At 43.6% G+C, this 26,211-nt stretch overlaps 1 protein-coding gene across 5 annotated transcripts in view; it reads left to right on the forward strand.

Moving 5' to 3' along the window:
- PAM (peptidylglycine alpha-amidating monooxygenase) overlaps positions 1 to 26,211 on the forward strand; it is a 110,973-nt gene that overhangs the window by 7,865 nt on the left and 76,897 nt on the right. The window contains exon 2 of one of the 5 annotated variants that reach the window (XM_051643650.1): positions 1,757 to 1,916. The exons of the other annotated variants lie outside the window; for them this stretch is intronic. The gene's annotated coding sequence lies outside the window, so the exon portion shown is untranslated. The remainder of the gene's footprint in view (positions 1 to 1,756; positions 1,917 to 26,211) is intronic. 5 annotated transcript variants of the gene reach the window in all.

Below are 26,211 nucleotides of genomic sequence, written 5' to 3' on the forward strand. Positions count from 1 at the left end.
CTTTAGGCAGGTCTGGAGTACCTACCTCCGTTACAGACATTCCACAGCTTATCTGGGTAGCTTTTTCCCCATGTTTGACCACCCATCATAAGCAAGTGTTTTTCTTTTGTTCAAACAGAATGTATTGTGATTCAGTTTATGGCCACTGTCTTGTCAGTGGGCACCTCTGAGAAAAGTGGCACTCTGCTTTCTTCGATGTCGTGAGTGGTTTGGGCCCAACACGACAACAAAGGAACAGCCCCGTGGCCGCTCACTCAACTCCCCCCTCTCCACACAGACACACACACAGACACACACACAGACACACACACAGACACACACACAGACACACACACAGACACACACACAGACACACACACAGACACACACACAGACACACACACAGACACACACACAGACACACACACAGACACACACACAGACACACACACACGCTGGGATGAGGAGGACAAAGCTCATGGGTTGAGACCAAGGACAAGGAGGGTTCTTCACCGATTAAGGTCCCGGGCAAAACCGACTCACCTTGGGGAAAGCGGCAAAAGCGGCGGCGACGGTTCCCTGCGGCGGCCGGCAGGACGCGGGGGCTGCTTCCGCAGCGGCGGCAGTGGGTGGCACCAGCCCCTCGACGGGCAGCCCCGGCTCCGGTCCTTGGCAGGCGGCGGCGGCTCCCCGTCCGCAGGGTCCCCAGGCCTGGTTTCGGGGGGCAGCCCCGCCACCCCGCAGCTCGGCCGTGCGCCCGCAGCGGCGGCGGTTCGGTTTCCGTGGCAACCGGCAGCAGAACGGGGCGGGGCCCGGCCCCGACGGCGGCGGGAGGGACTCGGTGCTCCAGGAGTCGGAACCCGGGGTCTCACCGTTCCGCCACGGGTTCGATTCCCGGGGCATGCGGGTCAGCAGCTTGGCAGAGCCGTGGTGGCAGGCTCTGCAGCAGGGAGGTCAGATAAGCAGCGTGGGGGAGCCCCATGCGAGAAGTGCCCGAGCAGGCCACTCTCTCACCCGCAAAACCTCTTGCTTTTTATACCCCAGTGACCCCCTGTCCAGTCAGTGTCACCGCTGCAACGCACGAACATGCTGGTGTCCAGAGCCGATTGGCATCTGTGAGCCCCAAGTTGGGGTGGTAACTATGAGGAGGCAATTCATAATTTGTTGCCCATTTTTCCTGCCTTGTCTCACACCTGTTGTTTTGCTTTCGTTTGTCCCTCAGCAGCAGACCTGTTTTTGGTCCGTTAGCTGGGTTTCATCAGCAGAAGGCCTTTGCTGACTTAAAAGGCATTTTGTTTAGACTTATGTGGGGAAGAAGAGCCATTTCTCATGGCTGGTTTTCATCAGCCCACTGCTGGACCATGTCTGGGAAATGACAACCATTGTCTGATTTTATAGAAGTGGGAACACTTATCCTTCAAACGAAGGCCTTTTGGTTGGCATAGGAAGTAGGCAGTACAGCCAGGTGATTGTACACATTTGCCATCAGCAGTATTTATTGCACACTCTATCCTTTTGGAAGTGGTACAATGTAATGTTTGACAGGTATGGCCTATGGCTACCCAGTGCTTTATCTTTTCATAGGGCTGTTGTGGCAGTTTCCTTGCTTCTATTAATTTGCAGATATGGTATTCTTGAAATACATTTTGAATGGCCTCTTTGAAGCAAGGAATGCATTTATTTTGTTCCCATTTGTAGACATCCTGGTTTGAGCCAGGATGAAGCCAATTTTCTTTTTACTGACTTTTTTTTTTTCTGTGAATTTTCTTTTAAGCAGCACACTTGCTGAAATCAGCCAGTGGACTGATAATGCTGGAATGTTGCTTCTGAGACACCCAAGTCCTCTTTGCTCTGCTTGTTGAATCTGCTGCTTCAGACACTAAAGGAGCAGAAGAGTCGTATCTACAACCTTCCGTAGGGAGGAGCGGACTAGACAGGTGACAAAATTGGCCTGACTTGTTAAGAGCCTACTTGGCTAACACTAACTCATTGGGGTATATTGCAGTAATATGTACCTTAGCTGACTGATCAGCAACAGCATTGCATTTTCTCACCATGGGCTGAAGGCTAACCTCTGCTCCAGCACTCTTCCTTCCCCTCTTTCCTCTTTGGTATCTGCATAAGTCTTGCTCTCAGCTCTTCCTTACCTCTCTCCTGCAGGTCTTCTATCAGATTCCTTCCCCCTTCATAAATATGTTAATTGCAGAGGCATCGTGACAGTTGCTATTGGGCTCAGCCTTGGCAAGTGGATCTGGCTTTGGACTCTGGGAAGCTTCTCACAGGAGCCACCCCTGTGCTTTTGCATTAAGTCAGTGCTTCTCCCATTATTTCAGTGAGACCAATGGTTCCCTCAGAGCTGTGGATAACATCATCTTCATAGCTAAGTGATTTGCATTATGGGAAAGTACTGAGATTTTCCAAAGACTGGGCTACCAGCCCATTGCAGATTGTGGGGCTGTACTGTGAAGGTATACTGCTATGAGTGTACGGATTGCTCCTGGGGTTCATTAGCCTCCTTTAATAGTCAGACCAGCTACCCTCAGGGTGTTCAGCCTCCTGGAAGATAAGGACAGAGATCAGAACACCCACACACACACCCAATCCAGGAGGAAGTAGTTAACACCTGCTTCTGCACCTGGATACTCACAAGTCTATGGGGCCTGATGGGATCCACCCTAGACTATGGAGGGAACTGGTGGGAGAGCTTGCTGAACCTCTCTCTATCATTTATCAACAACCTTGGTCAATAGGGGAGGTCCTGGACAAGTGGAGGGTGGCTAATATAACACCCATCTAGAAGAAGGGCCAGAAGGAGGATCTGGGGAACTACAGGCCTGTCAGCCTGACCTTGGTACTGGGAAAGATCACGGGGAGGCTCATCTTGAGTGACCTCACATAGCACTCACTATTTGAGGAAATCAAAAGGTTGAGGAGCATTAGGGAGGCTGAACAGGAGGTGAGGCTGGTGGAGCCAGGCTCTACCCTCCTTAGAAGAGAAATGGGAGTACCCATCAGGGAGCACTCAAGATCAAGAGGCCTCTGAGTCTTTCTCGTGCCAGTGAAAGGCAGAAGCCTAAATGAAAAGTGTGGAGGCAAGTTCATGGTAAGGGCAGCAGGCAAAATCTGGTGTTGCTCACCTTGGTCCCCCCAGGTTCCTCTGAGCAACAAGTATGAGGCACTGGTTGAGAAGGAACAGCCAAATGAGGATGGGGACAATAGGCAAGCTACACCAGAGTTGTCTACACAGTCAGGCCTACTGTATATCACCACCACACACAAAAGGAAAAAGAGAAGGGTTCTAGTTTTAGGTGAGTCTATTCTGAGGGGGACAGAGGGTCTAATGTGCTGCATAAACCCTCCTCACAGGGAGCCCAGGTTAAGGACATCACTAGAAAACTTCCTAGCTTAGTGAGGTCCGTAGATTACTACCCACTACTGATTTTCCATGTGGGTGGAGAGGAAGCAGCAACTAGCAGTCCGTGAACAATCAAGAGACACATCAGAGTGTTGGGATGGTTAGTGAAAGACTGGGGCGCAAGTTATTTTTTCTTCCCTCCTTCCTGTTGAAAGCATTGACACTAGAAGGAACAGCAGGATCCAGTCTGTCAACACGTGGCGCAGTGGCTGGTGTCACCAGCACAATTTTGGTTTTTTTTTTGGTAATGGGATGGCCTACACGACTCCAGGAATGCTGGCATCAAACAGGAGACACCCTTCTGAAAGGGTGAAAGAGGGTCTTTGTGCAAGAGATTGCAGGGCTGATTGACCGGGCTTTAAACTAGATGCAAAGGAGGAAGGAGGTAATAATATCAAGATTGTCTGTGACAAGCGGCAGAAAGACACACCAGGGTTGGAGGGATGGGGTGATAGTAAGGGCCTTTAACCTGTTGCCCTGAGGCATTCTGTGGGCACTACAGCACAGGCAAAGTCTTACAGAGATGAGCCAGGGGTGCCTGAGGTAATAGAAGACAGCAGGATAGCATCCATGAAATGCTTTGGAGAAGTGAAGGGGTGTCCTTCTCAGAAGGTGACGTGGCCAGCAGCCCAGCTGAAGTGCCTCTGCACCAATGCACGCAGCATGGGCAAGAAACAGGATGAGTTAGAAGCTACTGTGCTACAGGAAAGCTATGACATAGTGGCAGTTATGGAAACTTGGTGGGGTGAATTCTGTGACTGGATGTGGCTATCAATGGCTACCAGCTGTTCAGAAGGGACAGGAAAGGAAGGGGTGGAGGTGTTGCTGTGTATGTAAAGAAAGGGATAGAGTGTGAAGAGTTCTCCTTAAAGAATAACCATGAGCAGGTGGAAGCCTTATGGGTAGGAATTAGGGATTGGGACAACAAAGGGTGAACTCTTTTTAGCTCGCTGGGCCCATGACACTTTGAGGTCATTGGGGCAGAGATGCAACATACAGATGGTCTTGTGACTGAGGGGTGAACGTAACCATGGACAGTGCTCTGCAGGTTATCTACGAGTGTGACACGTGCACAGCAGTTAAGCAAACTAAACAGTTGAAACCTTTCTGGTATGAGGGGCCATAGTCAAAGTATAGGCATGGAGAGGCTTGGCCAGTTGACTATATCACACTGCCTTAGTGCTGCCAGGTTAAGCGCTATGTACTTGCAATGGCGGAAACAGGTGCAGGATTGTTGGAAACATATCCTGTACCTCATGCCACAGCCCAGAACACTATTCCAGGTCTCAGAAGCAAATCTTGTGGAGACACAGTACTCCAGAAAGAACTGAGCCAGACAGTGGGACTAATTTCAAAAAGAATCTTGTGACTGACTGGGCCAAAGAACATGGTATCAAATGGATATACCATATCCTATACTATGCACCAGCCTCAGGGAAAATTGAGAGGTACAACGTTCTTTTAAAAGCTATCCTAAAGACAATGGGTGGTGGAACTTTTAAAAATTGGGACAAATATTTAGCTCAAGCCACCTGGTTAGTTAACACGAAGGAATCCATCAATTAGGCTGGTGTTGCTCAGTCAGACCTTCTACATACAGTAGATGGGGATACAGTCCCTGTGGTATGTGAAAGGAATCTGTTGCGGAAAAGTGTTTGGGTTTTTCCTGCTTCTGGCAAAGGCAGACCTGTCTGGGGTGTTGCTTTTGCTCAGGGACCTGGACGTATTTGATGTGTGATGATGGAAGATGGTGAAGTACAATATGTGCCTCAAGGAACTCTAACTCTGGGGGAAAATCCTCAATTTGACAGTCAGTAGAACGTGAAACCGACATATAACACACATTGCCTGGAATAAAAGGTGGAATATCCTGGTTTGAGCCAAGATGAAGCCAATTTTCTTCTTACTGATCTTTTTTTTTCTTCAGTGAACTCTCAGCACACTTGCTGAAGTTAACAGCGAGTTTTCCAGCTAGTGGACTGACAACACTGGAATGTTTATAGTTCCTTAGTTCCTGCTGGGAGATCAAAGCCACTTTGCTTGCCTTGTTGAATCTGCCGCTTCGGACAATAAAGAAACAGAAGAGTCGTATCTAAACCACCCTATAAAGAGAAGCAGACTAGAAAATGGCAGAATTGTCCAGAGAAATTATTCCATCCATATATACTGGAGCACCTCCTCTGTGAGGATAGGCTAAGGAAGTTGGGGTTGTTCAGCTCAGAGAAGAGGAGAATCCATGGTGACCTTATAGCAACTTTCCAGTATCTGAAGGGTGCCTACAAGAAAGCTGGGATAGGGCTTTTGTTCTGGTTTGGTGTTTTTTTTGGTAGCAGGGGAAGGGCCCCAGGGGTGGCTCCAGTAAGAAACTGAGAAGCTCCCCCTGGTCCAAACCCAGCCAAGGAGCCATTAGAGGGACAATAGATACACCTCAGTGATTAACATACAAAAGAACTGATGCAACACTTGAACAGAGAAGCACTTAAGGGAGAAGAGCTGTGCTGGAAAGGAGAGTGGTGCTGGTGGTTGGTGAGGAAGAAGGAGAGGAAGGTGCAGAAGTTTCCCTGCAACCCATGGAGAGATGGCAGCTGTCCCCCTGCACTCACAGAGAAATGTGGTGGAACATTCCCTGAAGGTGCCAGGAGGGGTGAACTTGGCCACTGGACTTGGATTTTGGGGCCAGAGGTTTTGCTGCCAGTGGGCTCTGATTACGCAGCTTGGGAAGACCCCAGCGCCAGGGGAGTTTGTTCCCAAAGCAGCCCATGACTCTGTGGGAAGCCCAGGCTGGAGCAGCTCTGGACCTTGTAGGAAGGACTCATGAAGGAGAAGTTCATGGAGGACTCCCTCCCATGGGAGGGACCCCGTGGGGAAGCAGGGAATGTCTTTAAGGAATCCTTCTTCCTGAGGAGGGTGGCGTGGCAAGAACCACCAGCCTGTGAACTGACTCTAAACCCCATCCCCTGTCCCCCTGTGCCGCTGGGGGGAAGGAGGGAGAGAAACCAGGAACAAAGTCATTTGGGCCTGGGAAGAAGAGAGGGATGGGGTAACCTATGCAAGCCCTGCTCTCTGTGCTGTGTTCTGTGTGTTGTTGATTAGTATTAAATTAAACTGTTATTTTTTCCCCATGTTGAGTCCGATTTGCCTGGGACTTTAATCAGTGAAGAACCTTCCTTGTCCTTTGTCTCAACCCATGAGCTTTGTCCTCCTCATCCGAGTGTGTGTATGTGGGGTGGTAGGTGTGGAGAGTTGAGTGAGTGGCCATGTGGCTGTTCCTTTGTTGTCATGTTGGGCCCAAACCATAACAGCTTTTTATATGGGTGTGTAGTGAGAGGACAAGGGGCAAAGGTCTGAATCTGAAAGAGGGGAGATGTAGGTTGGACATTAGGAAAAAGGTCTTTCCTGTGAGGGTGGTGAGATGCTGAAACAGGTTGTCCAGGGAGGTTGTGAATGGGGCCTTGAGTAACCTGATCTATTCCTCCTCTTCCCAAAACAAGACTGTGGGAAAGGTGTTTTTGGTTTGTCATGTTGAATGGCAATTAACTGTGGAAGTGGTTGGCCCAGTTGCCTTCTTAATCTACCCCATGATTGTCAGAGTTTTCAATCTAAAGTGGTTAAAAGTTCAAAGTGCAGCTTCTCAGCAAGGGTTCGATTGATGTTAGAATCATGACAATAGTGACATCAGTTAAGCAACTAGTTTACAGCAGCTCTTCTAGATACACTCCAAATCGGTTGAATCCTAAGTAACAGTGTATGAATCTCTGTGTGCTCATAGAAAGCTGACATCAGCCTCCTGTATAGGTGGCAATGCTGGTTTCCTTGGAAAGAAATATGTTTTTCACTGGCAGGATGCAGCCTGAACAGTATGTTTTAGTCAACCCCTGACTGAGTGACAGTGGTTCGTTAGCAGGTCAGGTTGCTGGCTGTATAGTTCAGCATGGTGTGCTCTTTTCCCACAGATTCAGAGTATGAACTGACTGTCTCAGTTATGACATTAAAGAACTTGTGTAATGAATCATCCTGTAAATTATTTTTTCTTTGGAATGGGTTTTCCAATGAAGTTTTTAGACTTCTAATTATCATATAAATTAGTGAAAGCACTGTAGCATTACTCTTGCAAAATATCATGTATTGACAGAGCAACAACAACCTTTGGTTTTGCGTTGGTTTGGGTTTTTTTTGTTTGTGGAGTTTTTTGGTACATTTGTTTTTTATTTGTTTGTTTGTTTTGTGCTTGGTTTTGTTTTGGTTTCTTTTAAATGTCTAACAGTTATGGGCAGGGGGAAGTTAGGATTAGATTAGAGTAAAAACTGTGAAACATCATCCAATATTTTGATATTTAAAAGAAAGTTAAAATTAATTTTGAGATTCTAACTTGTAGTGGTATCCAAACCCAACATTTAAAATTATTGATTTGGTCTTTTATGGGGAAAGAGAACATTTCTGAAAGAAGAACTGTTAGTTGATTGTACTGCTTGGGCAGAGCATTAACTGGGGAGTTATCCAATAAGGGAAACATGTCTGCATCATTGTTCTCTGATGTGTGTCATATTTGTGTTAAAGCAATGAAACTGATTTCACAATAATCTTATCATCGTTAAACCAGAACTACAGACAGCAATTTCCTCCCCAGGTGTCCTTGAGAATTAAAAAGCCAAACTTGTTAAAAATAAAAACTAAGGTAAATGTGGCTTGGAGTTTTCTTTTGTTCCTTTTCCTCTTCACCCCCTATGCTTCTATTTTGGTTTTGTGTAAATCTGGTTTGGTCTTTAGTCATGTGGTTATTCTTTGGTTTGAAGAAACAAATAAACCCCAGCTGGGCTATTCATATGCAAAATTGAGAGATAATACTTCATTTTTCTGGAAAGTCTAGCTAAAACTTCTTACTCAACCATCTGTTTACTGTATCATGTCACCTCATGTCACTTCACTTGAGCTTTGTCCTTCATAAGTGATACATTGGCAAATACATTGAAGCTGAAAAATACATGATACTAGGATAAATACCTAATTTTACAGCATGTCAGTGAGCCATAGTATTGGGACTTTAGATTCTTGATCTTGAGAATCTTTGACCTTCTGGCACAGAACTCCCTATACTTGAAACTATGCTGGGACTTGAAAAAACTCCTCAATGTGGTAGCATCATGTGCAAATAGAGGAAGCAAAACACAGATTCTTATACCTGACAGTATTACTGCTTGACCTGTGACTCCTGGCAGATCTTGCAGATGTCACATCACAATTAATAGACACAGGATTCAATGGGGTTTTTTTTCTGCTCAGTGACACATTCGTTTCCTCTGTGACAACCTTCATTTCCCTCTGAACAAATAGAAGCCCAGTAGCACAAGCTTCAGGAATTTGTTAAAGCAATTAAGGGCTCCTCTCTCTCTGCACGTTGCACGGTTACCATAGTATCTTCTGCCTGCCAAGTCTTTAGTGATGATGTCAGTATCCTACAGGGGCTATTCACAGCATCTTCATGCCGTGATTCAGCCCTTGCTAAAGATAATAAGCATCTATTCATATGTTCTATTATCTAGTGATGTTTTAGGAATTCATGAGAGAGGAAGGTAAGTGGCTTTGCTTAATATTTAATATTTTTTTAATGTATTCTTACACTCTGAGGTGTTAGGGTTGCTTTTTAGTCCTCTAGTGCATTGTTCACTGAATCTATAAAGTGTGTTTTATCTGAACTAATTGCATAGCTTGCATATTTTAAACTTGGCAAAGTCTCGCTAATCTTCAACAATAAGAAAAAAGGCAAACTAAAAATTACTGAAGTTTGAAATCAATGTATTAAGTAATAAGAGGATTTTTACCAATTAGAATTCTCAGGGTTTTATTTTATCATTAGAAGAAAACACAAATTATTTAATGGGAGCATAACCGACAAGGAAAAATGTTCAAACTTTTTTTGTTAAAACAAAACAAGAATTAACCCCAATGCACATTTTGTTTTCTTTTTTCATGTCATCTTTATGGGGATAGCTAAACAGTGGATAAACATATTCTTATGCAACTAGTCTGCATGCAGTTTTGTTTGTATATGGAAATGTGACTTCTTATTGAAATCTACTCTTAAGGAGAGCAAAGATTCTGTTCCGTATCTTGAATAGTGAAAAAACAGTAACTCAATGAAGGAACTAATTTTATGACTCCTGCACATTTTGGCCTTGAAAGCTAGGCTTGTTTGTAGGTCTGAGATGTCATGCTGTTAACTGGTTTTACAGTTGGATTTTTTTTTCTTTTCCCAGTCCACTTTCTGCTTTGCTTTAGCTTGCAAATGGCTATACCCACTACTTAAAGTATCTGATTCTTTTACCAGAAAACAACAAAACACCCCAAAACAAACAAACCCAGCCCAGCCCTGGAGGAACTGAGCTGCAGAACTGAAATAAATGTCCTCTTAAAAGTATTCTTTTAATGCCTTGTAACTTCATTTTGTGTTGTATTTTGATTTCTCTGAAAACTGTGGGGTTTTACTTTTAAAACAATTATTGTATTTAATATTTAAAAGTAGAACAATTTTGGGATGGGGATGAGGAATGGGGAAAGACCTATTAATGTAAATGGAAGCAGATTTGTAAAAGGGAGTTTGGTGTTGCAGGAAATTTTACATCGAGATGGTATGTTTTGTATGAATTCACCAGTTTAGCTTTCATCCCACCCCTACATAGGTATAGAGGACAAAAGTAATTTTTCTTTCCCTCTACGTGTTTTATGTTTTCTGACCACAATGCCCATTGGTTTATTTAGACAGTCTTTGTTTGGGGGTAGGTTCCTTTAAGCACTTTGCTTAAGAAATGTTCATAGTGTACACTGACTAGTCACTTAGCCAGTCTAATGCCAGACAGAAGATGACATGAAGTAATGGTATTAATCACAATAGATACATTGCATTGAAAGAATCAGACTGTCTAGTGGCAATATTGTGGTGTGGCTTTTTTTTAGTATTTTAAAGTCCATGTAGACAAAGAATTTTTTGCTTCCTTGTGTGAAGATATATGTGCTCTTTTTTTCTCTTACTTGATTGCCTAGGTATTAGTTTGGTTATTAATACAGAGAAGAAGAGTATTTTAGGTAAACTGAAGAAGCCAACTCCCTTCCCAATGCTAATATCTATTAACTTTTATATTAGATACTTATTTTAAAAAATAAAGTATTTTGATGTACTATATGCAATCTCATATCGGTCACAGTGTACCCCTTTATTTTATTGCTTTAGGTGCGGTGCATCTTTTCTGTTTTTATCTGGAAGGTTTCCTAGAAGTTAGGAGAAAAAGATGCCTAAAATGTTAAGAAATAGAATATTTATATTAACTATATTTAACAATTAGAATTTGAATTATTTAAAAGTTGTTTTACGGTATTTTTGGAAAAAAATCACCAACCTCAATGGTTCTATAGTCAGAGCTTTGAAACTGATTTGGTTAAATTTCAGAAATTTTATATAAATATGGGAAAGAAGTAATTTCCTCTCCTGAAAGCCCTGCAAAAAGAGCTGATTCTGACTAGTGTAATGTCTTGTATTGAATTTCGGTTGAGCAGTTCCATATTATGTGAATAAGGAAGCATGTCAAGTTGGGTACATATATGTTGTATGCATCATGTAGCTTCTCATGAAGTTGAAAAGGTTAATGGGCTTAAATGCAAACAAAAATATGACCCCAAATATTAGTAATAATATTTTAAAGCCAGAAACTGTTTTAGAAAACAAGGGAGGATTTCTGTTAGAAAAAAAAGAGTATATCTGAAGTACCTGTAAGGGGAGCAGACTGCATGTACATGTGTACGCTTTTTATGTGTTTGTAAGTTGTTTTTATTAAACAATTTTTTGTGTACATTTTTCCATGTTTTTTCAGTGGGCCAAAGGGAACCTATACATATGGAGGTGATTTGAAAGTTACCTTATGCGTACAAAAGAAAAATCCAAATGCTTTGAAAAGAGTCTTACTCTTCTAAACAAAATAATATTCTAAATTCATAATAAATCAGTGTAATTGTCACTTTGAAGGTAAAAGCTAATACTTTTGATCATAGAAAGTGTAACCTATTTACCTTTCATGAATAAGCTCTTTAAATGTGCAAAAAGAAATAACAACTTTACATAAAAACATAAAGACTTCGTCTTTGCTAGTACACTTACTCAGTAACACTGAATACCTGCTACATTTAAATGTAAATTGACCCTGTTCCAGCCACAAGTCAAAGTGGACTATAACAACATTTTGGAAAGTTACTAAAATTGTTTATTAACTGAAAATATCTTAAATTTAAATGGAATTTATAACTCTACCCTATTACATCTAGATATTAATGCTTATTGTTGTAGCATATTTAGCCACTGAAGTGCAAATAGTAGTCTCAAGTGGTTTTTTTTGTAGTATGTGCTAGCAGCAGTGGTATTTTATAGTCTTCATTATTGTGTTTCTTGTCCCCAGAGACACCATTGTATTAATTACATTTTTAAGGTCTTATTTTCTCTCAAGGATGTGCGTTTACTTTTAACTACTGTCCCAATTAACAGCAGCATAATAAAAATAATCTTAAAGTTGTTAAAGTGACAGTTAGGTGTTTGATTGTATTTACTTTTAAAGCACTTTGTGTTATATTGAGGATGCAATCAGTGGTACATGGTTGTCACTGAACACAAACAAAAGGGGTTTTTATTTTAAAAAAACTGAACAGCAAAAGTAATTTTGGCCTTTGGACAGTATTTATTGAAGAATCCTATAATAAAGGCCACAGATCATATTGTCAGTTTGATGTCAATGTGTGTCAATTCTGCATAATTATATCAGGAGCAGTTCTTTAAGTAACTTTAAAAAACAAGAAGAAGTAAGCTGTGTTCAGCTAGTGGCAGACACCTGTCAATTCGTGTATGGGAGGGAGGCCTGATTTGTGTATTCATTTTTTAAATATATTTTTCTTCTCTTCAGAGGTTCTTCCTGTGTTGTATTCTGGCATAGGAAGAAAACTGAAATTCTATACACAGTGGAAATCATTTAGCATTGTTCTTAGGGAGCAGTTGTAAGAGTTATTTACTTTGGCACAGTAGACACAACCATCCAGTAAGTAATATGTGTAGCAGGCAAAGTCCAAGGCTCAACTATTTCTTTAATGACTCTTTGTGTCTAATGACATAGCAGTAATTTGGGACTGGGGAGTTCTATTTTCTTTTTTAGTTTTGAAGAGGTTTTTTTGTCATAAAGGCTTTTGAACAGAACAGAATCATAGGGGTTGGAAGTGACCTCAAAAGATCATCTAGTCCAAACCCGCTGCCAGAGCAGGATCACCTAGAGTACATCACACAGGAATGCGTCCAGGCGGGTTTTGAATGTTTCCAGTGAAGGAGACTCCACAACCTCTCTGGGCAGCCTGTTCAGTGCTCTGCCACTCTCACAGGAAAGAAGTTTTTTCTGATGTTTACGTGGAACCTTCTGTGTTCCAGTTTGCGCCCATTGCCCCTTGTCGTATCACTAGACATCACTGAAAAAAGCCTGGCTCCATCCTCCTGACACTTGCCCTTAACATATTTGTAAACATTGATGAGGTCACCCCTCAGTCTCCTCCAAGCTAAAGAGGCCCAGCTCCCTCAGCCTTTCCTCATCAGGGAGATGTTCCACTCACTTCATCATCTCTGTGGCTCTGCACTGGACTCTTTCAAGCAGTTCTCTGTCCTTCTTGAACTGAGGGGCACAGAACTGGACACAATATTCTAGACCTGGCCTCACCAAGGCAGAATAGAGGGGGAGGAGAACCTCTCTTGACCTACTAACCACACCCTTTCTAATGCACCCCAGGATGCCATTGGCCTTCTTAGCCACAAGGGCCCATTGCTGGCTCATGGTCATCCTCCTGTCCACCAGGACCCCCAGGTCGCTTTCTCCTACACTGCTCTCCAGCAGGTCAGCCCCCAACTTGTACTGGTCCATGGGGTTGTTCTTCCCCAGATGCAAGACTCTACACTTGCTCTTGCTGAATTTCATCAAGTTTTTCCCTGCCCGATTCTCTAGCCTGTCTAGGTCTTGCTGAATGGCAGCACAGCCTTCTGGTGTGTCAGCCACTCCCAGTTTAATGTCATCAGCAAACTTGCTGAGGGCACACTCTGTTCCCTCATCCAGGTCATTGATGAAAATATTGAATAGTACTGGTCCCAGTACTGACCCCTGAGGGACTGCACTAGTCACAGACCTCCAGCTAGATTCTGTCCCATTGACCATAACTCTCTGACTTCTTCCTTTCAACCAGTTCTTGATATGCCTCACTACCTGACCATCATGAGCACACTTCCTCAGTTTATCTACAAGGATGCTGTGGGAGACAGTGTCAAATGCTTTACTGAAATCAAGATAAAACACATCTACTGCCCTACCATCATCTATCCACCTAGTTACTTGTGTTATAGGGCCCTCAGTTCCCCTCAAACAAGAATCTCCTACAACAATTACCTTCCTTTTGTTCTTAGCAGAGGCAGTCCTAATGCATGGGGCAGATGTCCTCGGCAACTCCCAGGACCTTTGCTAGTAACCTCAGTTACCTGATTATCCTGATCCAGGGCCATATACCTGTTTTGTAAGGACACACATGAAGGTGAGGGAAGCGTTCACCTGTTGCCTTGAGCAGGGACCTGCTTCCAGTTCCTCTCTTCTCTCAGGTTCCCTGCCTCTTTCAGGGGACAGGAAGGCAGAGGATCCTCTGCTTCTCATGAAGCCTCCACCTTGAGGCTTTGCCCACCAGTCTATTTCTCTTTCACAATCCCAGATACTCCATAATCTTTCCACCTCCTCTTTCAGCTCAGCTACTAGGCTGCGTAAATAATTCACCTGGTCACAGCGTACGCAGGTGTCCTCTCTGCTCTCCTCCAATACGACTGACAGGCTGAGACATTCTGTGCAGCCAGAGACCTGGACAGCTGCATTCTTGAGAGGGACCTCTGTCTGAGTTGCCACTGGGCAGTGGTTTTTGCCCAAGTGGATACCATGGCTAGGTCCTCTCTGGGGGCGGATGATCACTAGCTGAGTTCTTACCTTGAGCCAAGAGGGGACCCGTGCCCTGCTCTGTGCCCTGCCTGTGCAGACTGCCGCTGTGTCCCTTTGCCTCTGCCCATGGCGAGTCAGGGCTGCCGCTCCCCGGAAGCTCTCACTCCCTGCCCAGGGACAGGGGCTGACTCCCTCCCACTCTCTCCATTTCTCTCTCTCACCTTCTCTTCCTTGGTTTTGCAGAGGGTTTCCTTGTGGTTCAGCCACTGCAGAAGGGGTCCACCAGCACGTTCCCTTGATCTGGTGTCCTTCGCCTCAGTGGCTTCACCGAAATGGCTGTGTTCAGATTTCACGTTCAGTTTGTTGCAGAAACAAGACTTCTGTGTGTTCTTCCAGTATAATCCTGCTAGGTCATTTATAGGGGTGCATTTTTGGGTGTACTGTATTTGTTTTGTAATAGTCATAAAAGTACTTGAGATCTTCTGTTACAGTGGTGTCATGGATCATCAGCCTGTTTTCTCCATTCTGAGAAGAAAGCAATCAGGACTATAGGAGGACTGCAGGAAAGGGAAAGACTAATTTAAAAAAAGAAATATGCTTTTTTCAAGTCTGTAATACTGGCCATACGGAAGGCCATTACAAAATCAGAGGGAGTTTTGAAAGGATATTGAGAAGGAAGAGATTGAGTTAATTACCTTTAAAATGGACTGAAGGATAAGTTATTAAAAGAAGAAAAAGACTGAAACAGGCTAAACTGGGAACCCTTTCTGTTTCTATTATATAACAAAAGAACAAGATTTTGTAAGCTAATGCTAGTAAATTTTCATTATGTTAAGTCTGGCTACTGTTGACAAGAGTAGTCTTGCTCTTGCTTTCATTGGCATCACTCCTCTGGTGCTCTTCTCTCCCTGCAACAGTCACAGGGTGAGTTCATCCTGCTGGCTAATGCAAAAGAAACCTAATTTGCAACAAAACAACAAGCTTTTCCACTTAATTAGTGAGGTTAACCTACTCATCTTGAAGCTATGGACTCATAAAGTCTGTCACAGTAGAGAAGATGGGATCAACTGCCCCGTGGAGCTTGAGCTCTGAGCATACCTTGCTTTATTAGCTTAGCCGTAAAGGGGAACCATACCCTGAAGTTGCAGTGGGGTTTTTTGATTTTAAAAATGTGTTCAAATGCACTTGTGAAATAGAAAAGCTGGTTGGCACAGGAAATTTTAGTTAATTGATTTGTCTGGAGAGTTTCTGAATGTTTTCCATAATATTTGAAAAGTTTACTATTCAGATATAACTCTTAGAGCAATTTTTTGCTTTGTTTGAATACAGGAGTTCAGTTCAAGATCTGTAGGAGTGTAGGAGTGTGCTGTGTTTAAATGATGCTTCACCCCACCACCTAAAAATTTTTCAAGTAAGGACAGAGTAGAAGACCATTGCAGCAAGATAAATGTTGATTTTTATTTTCTATCTTTTTAATTAAAATCTGAAGTGTTAGGGTATGTGATAAAAGCTGATATGCACATGTATGAAGGAGCAGAGACTGGTAGATGGGGGAACCTGAATAACATATGGCTATATGCAGGCCCTTCATGGGAACCATCAGCATATCAAAGGCCTTGTCTGCAAACCCAGAAGCACAGAAGAGCACAAGGCAGGCAGTGGAGGATACTCCAAATTTGGAAGTCAAATGAGAGATACACCCTGTCTGTGGACCCTCCCAGGGCTGTCCCAGCAGAGCCTGAGCTCCAGTGTCCAGCTTTGGCTGAATTAACTCAGGAGCATCTTTTGGATTGAGAAGAGTTGCAGCCCAGGTTTGTTGGACACATTATGGGATGCAAACATTTTGGGTTTGCACAAGGCTACCTATGGGATTTGTAGGGATGTAACCAAAGCTGATTTGCGGATGAACTAGGGTGGAGAAAAACAGGGCCAGGGGGTTAGAAAAGGGCTGGTTGTGCAATAGTGTGCTAGCCAGTGTGCTTGTCTGGGCACACCCTGCACCTGATCAGAACAGTCTGTCCTGTCTACTTGTTAAATTTCTTTTTAACTCTTTCATAGGATCATACAATCACAGGGGTTGGAAGGGACCTCTGAAGATCATCAAGTCCAGCCCCCGTGCTGCAGCAGAAACACCTAGGGCAGAGCACACAGGAACGTGTCCAGGCAGGTCTTGGAAGTCTCCAGTGAAGGAGACTCCACAACCTCTCTAGGCAGCCTATTCCAGTGCTCCATCACCCTTACAGTAAAGAAGTTTTTCCTCATGTTGAGGTGGAACTTCCTGTGTTGAAGCTTGGTGCTGTTTCACAGAATCACAGAATGTCCCTGGCTGGAACAGACCTGGAAGATCATCCAGTCCAGCCCTAGACCTAATAGTGCAAGCTCACCACTAGACCATGTCCCTAAGCGCCAGGTCCACATGCTGTTTAAATACATCCAGAGATGATGATTCCACCACTTCCCTGGGCATACTATTCCAATGTCTGACAACCCTTTTGGTGAATACTTCCTAATATCTAATCTAAACCTCCCTTGGCACAGCTTGCATCCGTTCCCTCTGGTCCTATTACACGTCACCAGGGAGAAGAGGCTGTCCCCCTCAGCATTCCAGCCTCCTTTCAGGTAGTTGTAAAGAGCAATGAAGTCTCCCCTCAGCCTCCTCTTCTCCAGACTAAACAACCCCATCTACCTCAGCTGCTTCTCATAGGGCTTATGCTCTAGGCCCTGCACAAGCCTCATTGCGCTTTTCTGGACATGTTCGAGCATTTCCCCTTGTCCTATCACAGGGCACCACTGAAAAGAGACTGGCCTATTCTTGACATTCATCCTTCAGATATTTATAGACATTTATAAGGTCCCCCCTTAGTCTTCTCAAGACTAAACAGCCCTGGGTCTCTTAGCCTTTCCTCATGTGGTAGATGTTCCAGTCCCTTAATCACACCTCTAGCCCTCCATTGCAGTCTTTCAAGCCTATCCCTATCCCTTTTGAACTGTGGAGCCCAGAACTGGACACAATACTCCAGATGTGGTCTTACAAGGGCAGAGTAGAGGGGAGGGAGAACCTCCCTTGACCTGCTGGCCACACTGTTCTTAATGCATCCCAAGATACTATTGGCTCTCTTGGCCACAAGGGCACATTGCTGTCCCATGGATAACTTGTCCACCAGGAGCCCAAGGTCCTTCTCCATGGGGCTGCCTTCTAGCAGGTCAACCCCTAATCTATATTGATGCATGGTGTTTTTCCTCCCCAGATGCACGACTCTGCACTTATTCTTGTTGAACCTCATGAGGTTCATCTTTGCCCAGCTCTCCACTCTATCTAGATCTCGCTGAATGGCTGCACAGCCTTCAGGGGTATCAGCCAGTCCTCTCAGCTTTGTATCATCAACAAACTTGCTGAGGACACACTCCGTTCCCTCATCCAGGTCATTGATGAAGATGTTGAATATGACTGGGCCCAGTATTGACTCCTGGGAACACCACTAGTCACAGGTCTCCAACTGCACTCTGCACCGTTGATCACAACCCTCTGGGCTCTTGTTCAGCCAGTTCTTGATCCATCTCACTGTCCGCTCTTCTAACTCACACTTCCTGAGCTTGCTTACAAGGATGTTATGGGAGACAGCGTCAAAAGCCTTGATAAAGTCAAATAAGACAATATCCACGGGTCTCTGTGCATCTGTCCATTCTGTCACACCATCACAGAAGTCTATCAGATTAGTCAGACATGATTTTCCCTTGGAGAATCCATTCTGGCTGCTCCAGATAACCTCTTCCATGTGCTTAGAGATGACCCCCAGAATGAGCTGCTCCATCATAATTCCAGGGGTGGAGATGAGGCTGACAGGTCTGTAGTTACCCGGGTCCTGTTTCGTGTCCCTGTTCAAGACTGGAGTGCCATTACCTTTCCTCCAGTCTTCAGGCACCTCTCCTGTTTTCCAGGACTTTTCAAAGATGATGGTGAGTGGTTTAGTGATGACTTCTGCCAGCTCCCTCAGCACATGTGGGTGCATCCCATCAGGGCTCATGGATTTGTACATGTCCAGTTTTCTTAACTCATCTTTAACCCAATCTTCTTCAATCAAGGTAAAGTCTTCATCACTCCTGACTTCTTCTGTGGTCTGGAAGGTTTGGGAATCCTAAGGGCCAGCCTTAGCAGTGCAGCTGATGGGGTTACACTATGGGTTGGGGGAACCACAAGTCAATGGTGCAGGGACTGGAGAGACCAGAGTGAGTGGATTTAAGTGTCAGTGACTAATGTGATCTTGGGCCATGGAGGCCCGTGTGTCCCTGCCACCTGCAACTGGAGTGAGTGTGGGTATGCAGGGGAGGGTATGATAGCTAATGGAGGTAAAACCAGACTGGTAAGTAGATGAAGTGACCTGGGAGCCAGGTGCATCTGCATATCTTTAAGGACAAGACCACGGGAAAAGCTGGCTAGTGAGGGGACCTGGAAGGTTCCCACCAGCTGCGAGACTGCAGGTCTGGGGGTCTCCTGGAGTGAAACCTGCTCTTGTGGGTCTCCGTAGGTAAGACCACAGATGGCTGACAGCTTAAGGACCAGGGGGTTTCCTAGCTATCTCTGTGTGTTCGTGAAGCTGTGCTAGCAATTGGAGCATGCCTGTAATCACACATATGTCCAGGTACCACCAACTGGTGAGGCTGGGATTCAGTGACCAGCTACTGGGTATTCCAAATATCTTGAGTCCAGCTGCTGGAGGAAGCTCTTCTCATTGGATCGCCATCCCGCTCAGCCAGATAGGAGCACAGTGAGGCTGTTGGCACTCTGTGTTGCTCTGTCTGATGTGTGTGGCTGGCCATGTGGGTAGTATATATATGTGCTTTGTGTGCTTGCGCTTAGTGTGAATACATTTTTAATCTTACTGTGGTTGAACCATGGGGAAATGAAGCTGCAGCTGCCTTGTCTTTTCTGTTCTGCTTAATCTAGCCAGATTTTCCACAAACAAAAAACTTCAAGTTGTTTTGCATAGTTGCGTCATTAAAGCATGTAGCTTCTGCCTTTTCTCCACAGAAGTTAATTATAAGGAGGAAGTGTGTTGTCTTTCAGCATCAAATCAGTGATGTTTACTCAATTGCCTTCTGTCTCTTACGACATTATTTGTACGTCTGTATATGGAATGGGGCGATGGAGGTAATACAGCTTCCATTTTAGTCAACAGGAAAAAAATTGTGCCCTTGTCTTGCTAAGATTTGCTCATAAGGATATATGTAATATCTTTAGTCTTCTCAAAATAAATGAAATTACTTAGAGTTAAGCACTCATGTAATTCTGTAAGACTGGATCTTTAATGAGGTGGGCTATAAATGTAGAAAAATTCCTGTGCAACACTTGTGTGTCTTTTGAATATTCCAAAAATCTCCCTTCTGCTGGTTTTCCCTGAAAAGTTGAATTTCCCCTTGCAACTATATGAAAATGAAGAAAAATCTGCATAAAATTATTTTAACTGGCTTTCTTTTAAGTGCCTTTCTTTTGTCTGGAGTCATGTGTATGTGTTTGTCTAAATGTGTGTAACATGATAATAAAACAGGCAGAACTGGTAGTGAGAACCAGTATTCTCCTAAATAGATTCCTAAAAATAGCACTTCATAGTCCTGAGGATATTGTGCTATCATGTTAATAATATTATTTTACAATTATGAGTGTCTTAGGTGATCAAGAAGGAAATATTTAAGGCCCAGGAGCAGCCCATCCCCATGTGATGTAAGATAAAATGGCAGGGAAGACGGCCAGCTTGGTTGAACATAGAGCTTTTTCTAGTACTTAAAAAAAAAGAGGAGGGATTACCAACTTTGGAAGAAGGGACAGGCAACTCAGGAGCAGTAGAGATATCTCATTAGGTCATGCAGAGAGAAAAATAAGAAGGCAGAAGCCCAGCCCAGCTGAAGCTCATTTTGGCCACTGTCATAAGTGACAACAAAAAAAGTTTCTACAAATACATCAGCAATAAATAAAGAGCCAGGGAGAATCTCTATCCCTTACTGGATGTGGGGGTAACATCACAAGCAAGGATGAAGAAAAGCTTAAGATACTTAATGCCTTCTTTGCCTCCTTTAATAGTAAGATCAGCTACCTGCAGGGTGTTCAGCCTCCTGAGCTGAAAGATAAGGACAAAGAGCAGATACTTATAGACACCCCCCCACAATCCAGGAAGAAGTAGTTGATGATCTCCTTCTGCATATGGACACTCACAGGTCTGTGGGGCCTGATGGGATCCACCCTAGAGTACTGAGAGATCTGGTGGGGGAGCTTGCTAAGCCTCTTTCCATCACTTGTCAACAATCCTGATCAACAGGAGAGGTCCCAGATGACTGGAGGGTGGCTAATGTAACACCCATCTACAAGAAGGGCCAGAGGGACGATCTAGGGAACTACAGGCCTGTCAGCCTGACCTTGCTACTGGGAAAAATCATGAAGAACCTCATCTTGAGTGAGCTCACATGGCATGTGCAGGGCAGCCAGGGGATCAGGCCTAGCCAGCATGGGTTTATGAAATGGACATCTTGCTTGACCAACCTGATCCTGTAACCCTACGTAACCCGCCTGTTGTATGAGGGGAAGGCTGTGGTTGTTGTCTACCTAGACTCTGATAGGGCCTTTGACACCATGACCCACAACATTTGCCTGGATAACCTGGCAAATCATGACATAGACAAATGTACTCTTCACTGGGTAAAAAACTGGCTGGATGGTCAGGTCCAGAGAATTGTGGTAACAGGGTCAAATCTAGCTGGTGGTCTGTCACCAGTGGTGTCCCTCAAGGCTCAGTTTTGGGGTCAGTTTTGGGGTCAGCTCCACAGATGGAGCTCATAGCTGAAGTTTATTTGAGTGGCAGGCAGTGTTACTGAACATGATCACCATCTGTCTTTGACCTGATTGAAAGGGTGTACTTAGGATAATTTTATTGTGATATGCGGTTATTTTAACTTCTCAGCAAGATATTTGTCTCCTGCTGGAAGATACTAAAGATAATTGGAAACGAAATGTACTTCTGTGTAAAACTGAAGTTTTAGGATAGTAGTATTTATGAAAGTGGCGATTATTAGAGAAGTAATTGGTCAGTAACGTACCTCTGAACACTTAGTGCCCACTGTTGCATCCAGTAAATGGAGAGTTTTTAATAAAATGAACTAGCAGTGAGAATGTTTCCAATTTGAGGCAATACCATGCACTAATTTTTGTAGATTTTCTTTAATTTTTTTGTTTTGTTTTGCTGATAGTATGTAGTAAAATTCAGAATTGATGTACATAAGAGAACTTCACAAGTTTTTTTTTAAAATTTAAGATAATATTTATACTGTTAAAAAAAATCTGTATACACATTTACTTGATTTATGTGGGTCTTTGTGGTTTGGTTTTTTTTTATTTTTATTTGTTTGGCTTTTTTACCTAGTACGGAGCTGTCTTAGCTGTCTTTAAACTTATGTCTTTACATTTTTTTCCCTCATTTCTCATGTCATCAAATCTTGGATTTTATTTTGTATAAAATCTTACTGTCCCTTTTTTGCTTTACTGGACATCCTTAAAAACGGGTATTAAGTAGAAACAATTCAGTCATGTCCATTAGAGCTGACAACCTGAGACAAAACATTGAAGACAGTAGTAAAGTATTCATGCTTTTTATTTCAAACAAATACTGAATTAACTCTGAAGTACACTGTTTCAAACTTGAGAAGCTTAGATATTATCTATGTTTTCTTTCAGTCAGCAAAAAGGTTTTAATGATAGTAATGTGCAAAAAGAACAACTTAGTTTATTCTTAGCAGTAAGAAGCTGCTGACAAGGTAAGAGCATCCAGTTGCTACATGATGGAAAACTGAAAAATGCCAACATAATGATGTAATAAAGTGCTGTGGTTAATTCTTACATCAAGTGGTCGATGCGGGGTCTTTTCTGATGATACAGCACACCATTTTTTCTTGAAGGCTTTGGCCAGAAATTACATTTACTCAGTGCTCTGTAATAATTCTGTATTCTTACTAGCAATGTGACTTTAAATAAACCATTACATAGCCATACAAAAATGATTGTAAAAATCTGTTACCAAAGGAAATTGGGAGTGCTTACTGAGGTGGCATGAGTAGCTGTTACAGTAATCCAGCTTCAAGTAGAAAAATTTGACATTGAATTCTCAAGCCTAATATTCAGAAGAATGTGTATATATAAATCACAGAATCACAGAATGTTTGGAGTTGGAAGGGACCTTGAAGATCATTGAGTTCCAACTCCCCTGCATGGGCAGGGACACCTTCCACTAGAACAGGCTGCTCAGAGCCCCATCCAACCTGCCCTTGAACACTTCCAAGGATGGAGCCCCCACAACATCTCTGGGCAGCCTGTTCCAGTGTTTCAGCCACCCTTACAATGAAGAATTTCCGCCTGATCTCTAGCCTAAATCTCTCAGTTTACAACCATTACCCCTTGTCCTCTCACTGCAAGCCCCTGTAGAAAGTCCTTCCCTAGCTTTCCTGCAGGCCCTCTTCAGGTACTGGAAGACCACTATTAGGTCCCCCCGGGTGCCCTCTCCAGGTTTGCAATGACCTAGTCATGGGATACAAAGTGCAGTTTAGACCATGGAGTTTCATTGGTGAGATTTCTTGTGTCCAGTTTCCAACTTCCCTTCTAGAAATCTCTGGCACATGTTTGTACCTTGTTATCACACGGCAATTCCCACTCCAGCTTTCTTTGGCCAAGCTTAAAACATCCAGATTTAACTTTTCCATAGTGCTGATGGATCCACTAGACAGAATAAAGAAGAATGTGAACCTCAGTCCTCACACTACTGTGAGCACAATCCTCTGGGAACAGGCATGTTGCCAGCATGCACTGACACTTTTATGGATTGCCATACCAGGTTATGCCTTTATAAAAATGTTAATGTTGCAAAAAAATTTGCTGAGAAAATTATTTGAAATGCAGTCCAAAAGCCAGGTTATAACCTGGCTTTTGTGACACTAAGGTTTTATGGGTTTGGTTAAAAACTAAGAAAGATAATTCTGCTTATCACACAATGTATAAAATATGGCACCTTTACAGATGCTAGCAAAACGTGACCAAAAGTTCTCTGAATCCCTTTCCACTTCTGAAGTCTGAATTGAAAGAGAGGAGCCAACATCTGGACGATAAGGGAAGTCAGAAGCACAAAGTAAAAGCATTTGAGTCACTGAGGCTGTTGTCTTTGATGAGAGTGAACAGTCATATTTGGCAGAGCTGCACATAGTTAGACCTGCGGTCCTATATTGTGGAAAATTCACAAGTACAAGCCAGGAAAGTACTCCTATATTGCCAGAAGGCAGTTCATTTAAAAAAAGACAGATTTCTGGTATGTTTGTAACTGTGACAGGTAAATACTGTAGTCCAGGGTGAGTTTAGAGTATGGTTTATGTTCCCTGCGAAGCTCCATGGATGTTAAGAGTATCAGAAATGGAATTAATGTGTAGTGCTAAAGTCTTTCTCCATTTTCCATGGTCGTTTAGGTTATACAGTTTCTATGGGCTAGCTGGTGTAGTCAGATTTTTAAAACACATTATGGTAATTACTACATTATTTTTATTTTACAATGTTTTATTAATCAGTGAAATAGCCAGCCTTATATAAAACCATCAATTAATGTAATCTATTGGAAAAAAAAAAATGTTCACTTACTTGAGATAGTAGTAGTGTTTAAAACTGTTCTCAAAAACTTACTGACCTTTCTGGTAGTGTACTTAAGCCTGCTAGTAGCTGACCTGCTTCTCTATTCTCAGACTGAGCAAATTTTGTTGTACAAAATTCTTGTCATATATCACACCAAAACACTTTTAAAAGTCTGGTTTCTTTCTATTTGATCAATGGTTAGAGGACTTACAGTGTGACAATGAAACGTTTGTGTGAAAATTTTTTAATTCTGACCTAAAAAAATCTGATATTTACTTTGCTCTCAGATCTTTTTCTGTCTGATTACTTTCAACTACTGCATCTGAAGTCTTGTGGGATTCAGTTTTTGGGACTCAGCTTGAATAACTTACTTCCAAGTAAAAACATGTGTCTGAAACTAGAAGTAACTTACGCTAAAAATCTGTGTAGTGTTTTGATTGGCACTTGAGAGGTAGCTGAAGGGAAAAAAACAAACATAAAACTTTGTCTTAACCAGGTTAAAAATATTTACTGTTATGACCTGATGGTAGTAAACACAAGAATTACACTAGTTCATTTTCTGTATTTAAAATTCTAACTTCTTATTAATTTTCAGCATGCAGTATTTCTCTAAATACGCGGCAGCGCAGAGCGGAGAGCGGCAGCGGCAGGAGCAGGGAGTGGCGCGAGGGCAGGCAGGAAGCAGAGAACACCGGTAGCTTTCTCTAGCATGGTGACAACACACCCTAAAACCGTATTGAAAAAGGATATGGGAACTCAGACGGAGGTTCTGAGCAGGCACGCAGCTGTGCAGGTCTCTGGCTGCAGCGAGTGCCTGAGCCTGGCACTGGTACCAGAGGGAGCCAGTGGCACCGCGTGTGTGCGGTGTGAGCAAATCAATGATCTCCTCAGGCAGGTGGTTAGACTGACAGAGGAGGTTGAAAGACTTAGAATCATCAGAGATTGTGAGAGCGAAATAGATTGGTGGAGCCAAACCCTGAGGCAAGGGCAGAAGGAAGAGGTGCTAGAAGAAGTGACGGATCCCCTCCCCTCCTGTCCTCAGACAGAAGGAGAGAACGTTAGGGACATGGAGGAATGGAGGGAGGTCCGTCCTCGGAGAGGCAAGAAAAAACCCTCCCAACTCCCTCCACCCTCTGAATTGCCCCTGAAGAATAGGTATGAGGCCTTGGAACTTCAGGGAGAGGAAAATGAGGCTGGAGTGACAGATTTGTCTAGTGAACCGCCTAGGACTTGTCGCTCAGCTCCACGACTTAGGACTTCTTCAACTAAGAAGGAAAGGAGGGTAATTGTGGTGGGAGACTCCCTTCTGAGGGGAACAGAAGGGCCCATCTGTCGAGCAGACCCATTCTACAGGGAGGTCTGCTGCCTCCCTGGGGCTCGCATTAGAGATGTTAAAAGGAAACTCTCTAGTATGGTAAATCCATCTGATTACTACCCACTGCTGATTTTTCAGGTTGGTAGTGACAAAATTATTACAAGAAATGTAAGGGGAATGAAGAGAGACTTCAGGGCCCTGGGACGGCTAGTTAGGGGGTCTGGAGCACAAGTCGTGTTTGCCTCCATACCTCCTGCAAGAATGGGTGGAGAGATAAACAGGAAGAGTTTACTTATCAATGAATGGCTACGAGACTGGTGCCAAAGGCAGGGCTTTGGTTTTTTTGACCATGGGCTGCTCTATGAGACACCTGGCCTGATGGTGGCCTGATGGTTCCCCCTCTGGCCTGTCCCAGAGGGGGAAAAGGCTTTTGGGGCAGGACTTAGCAGGGCTCATTGAGAGAGCTTTAGACTAGATGTGAAGGGGGAAGGGGAGAAAACTGGGTCTGTTAGGGACAAGCCCAAGATAAACATACCAGGGCCTGAAGGGGGGTGGTCTAAGGAGGATTTGGTCCCACCAGTGTGCTCTCCTTGCTTCCTGAAATGCCTGTACACCAATGCACGCAGCATGGGGAATAAACAGGAAGAGTTAGTGGTCTGTGTGTGGTCTAAGGGTTATGATCTGGTAGCAATAACAGAGACATGGTGGGACAGCTCACACGACTGGAATGTGGCCATGGATGGCTGTGTGCTTTTTAGGAAAGATCGGTGGGTGAAGTGAGGTGGTGGAGTTGCTCTTTATGTGAGAGAGCAGCTAGAATGTATCGAGTTTTGTGCAGGGGCTGATGAGGGGCAAGTTGAAAGTCTGT

The sequence above is a fragment of the Apus apus genome, chromosome Z, assembly GCF_020740795.1.
Source record: "Apus apus isolate bApuApu2 chromosome Z, bApuApu2.pri.cur, whole genome shotgun sequence".
In the NCBI taxonomy this organism is placed as follows: Eukaryota; Metazoa; Chordata; class Aves; order Apodiformes; family Apodidae; genus Apus; species Apus apus.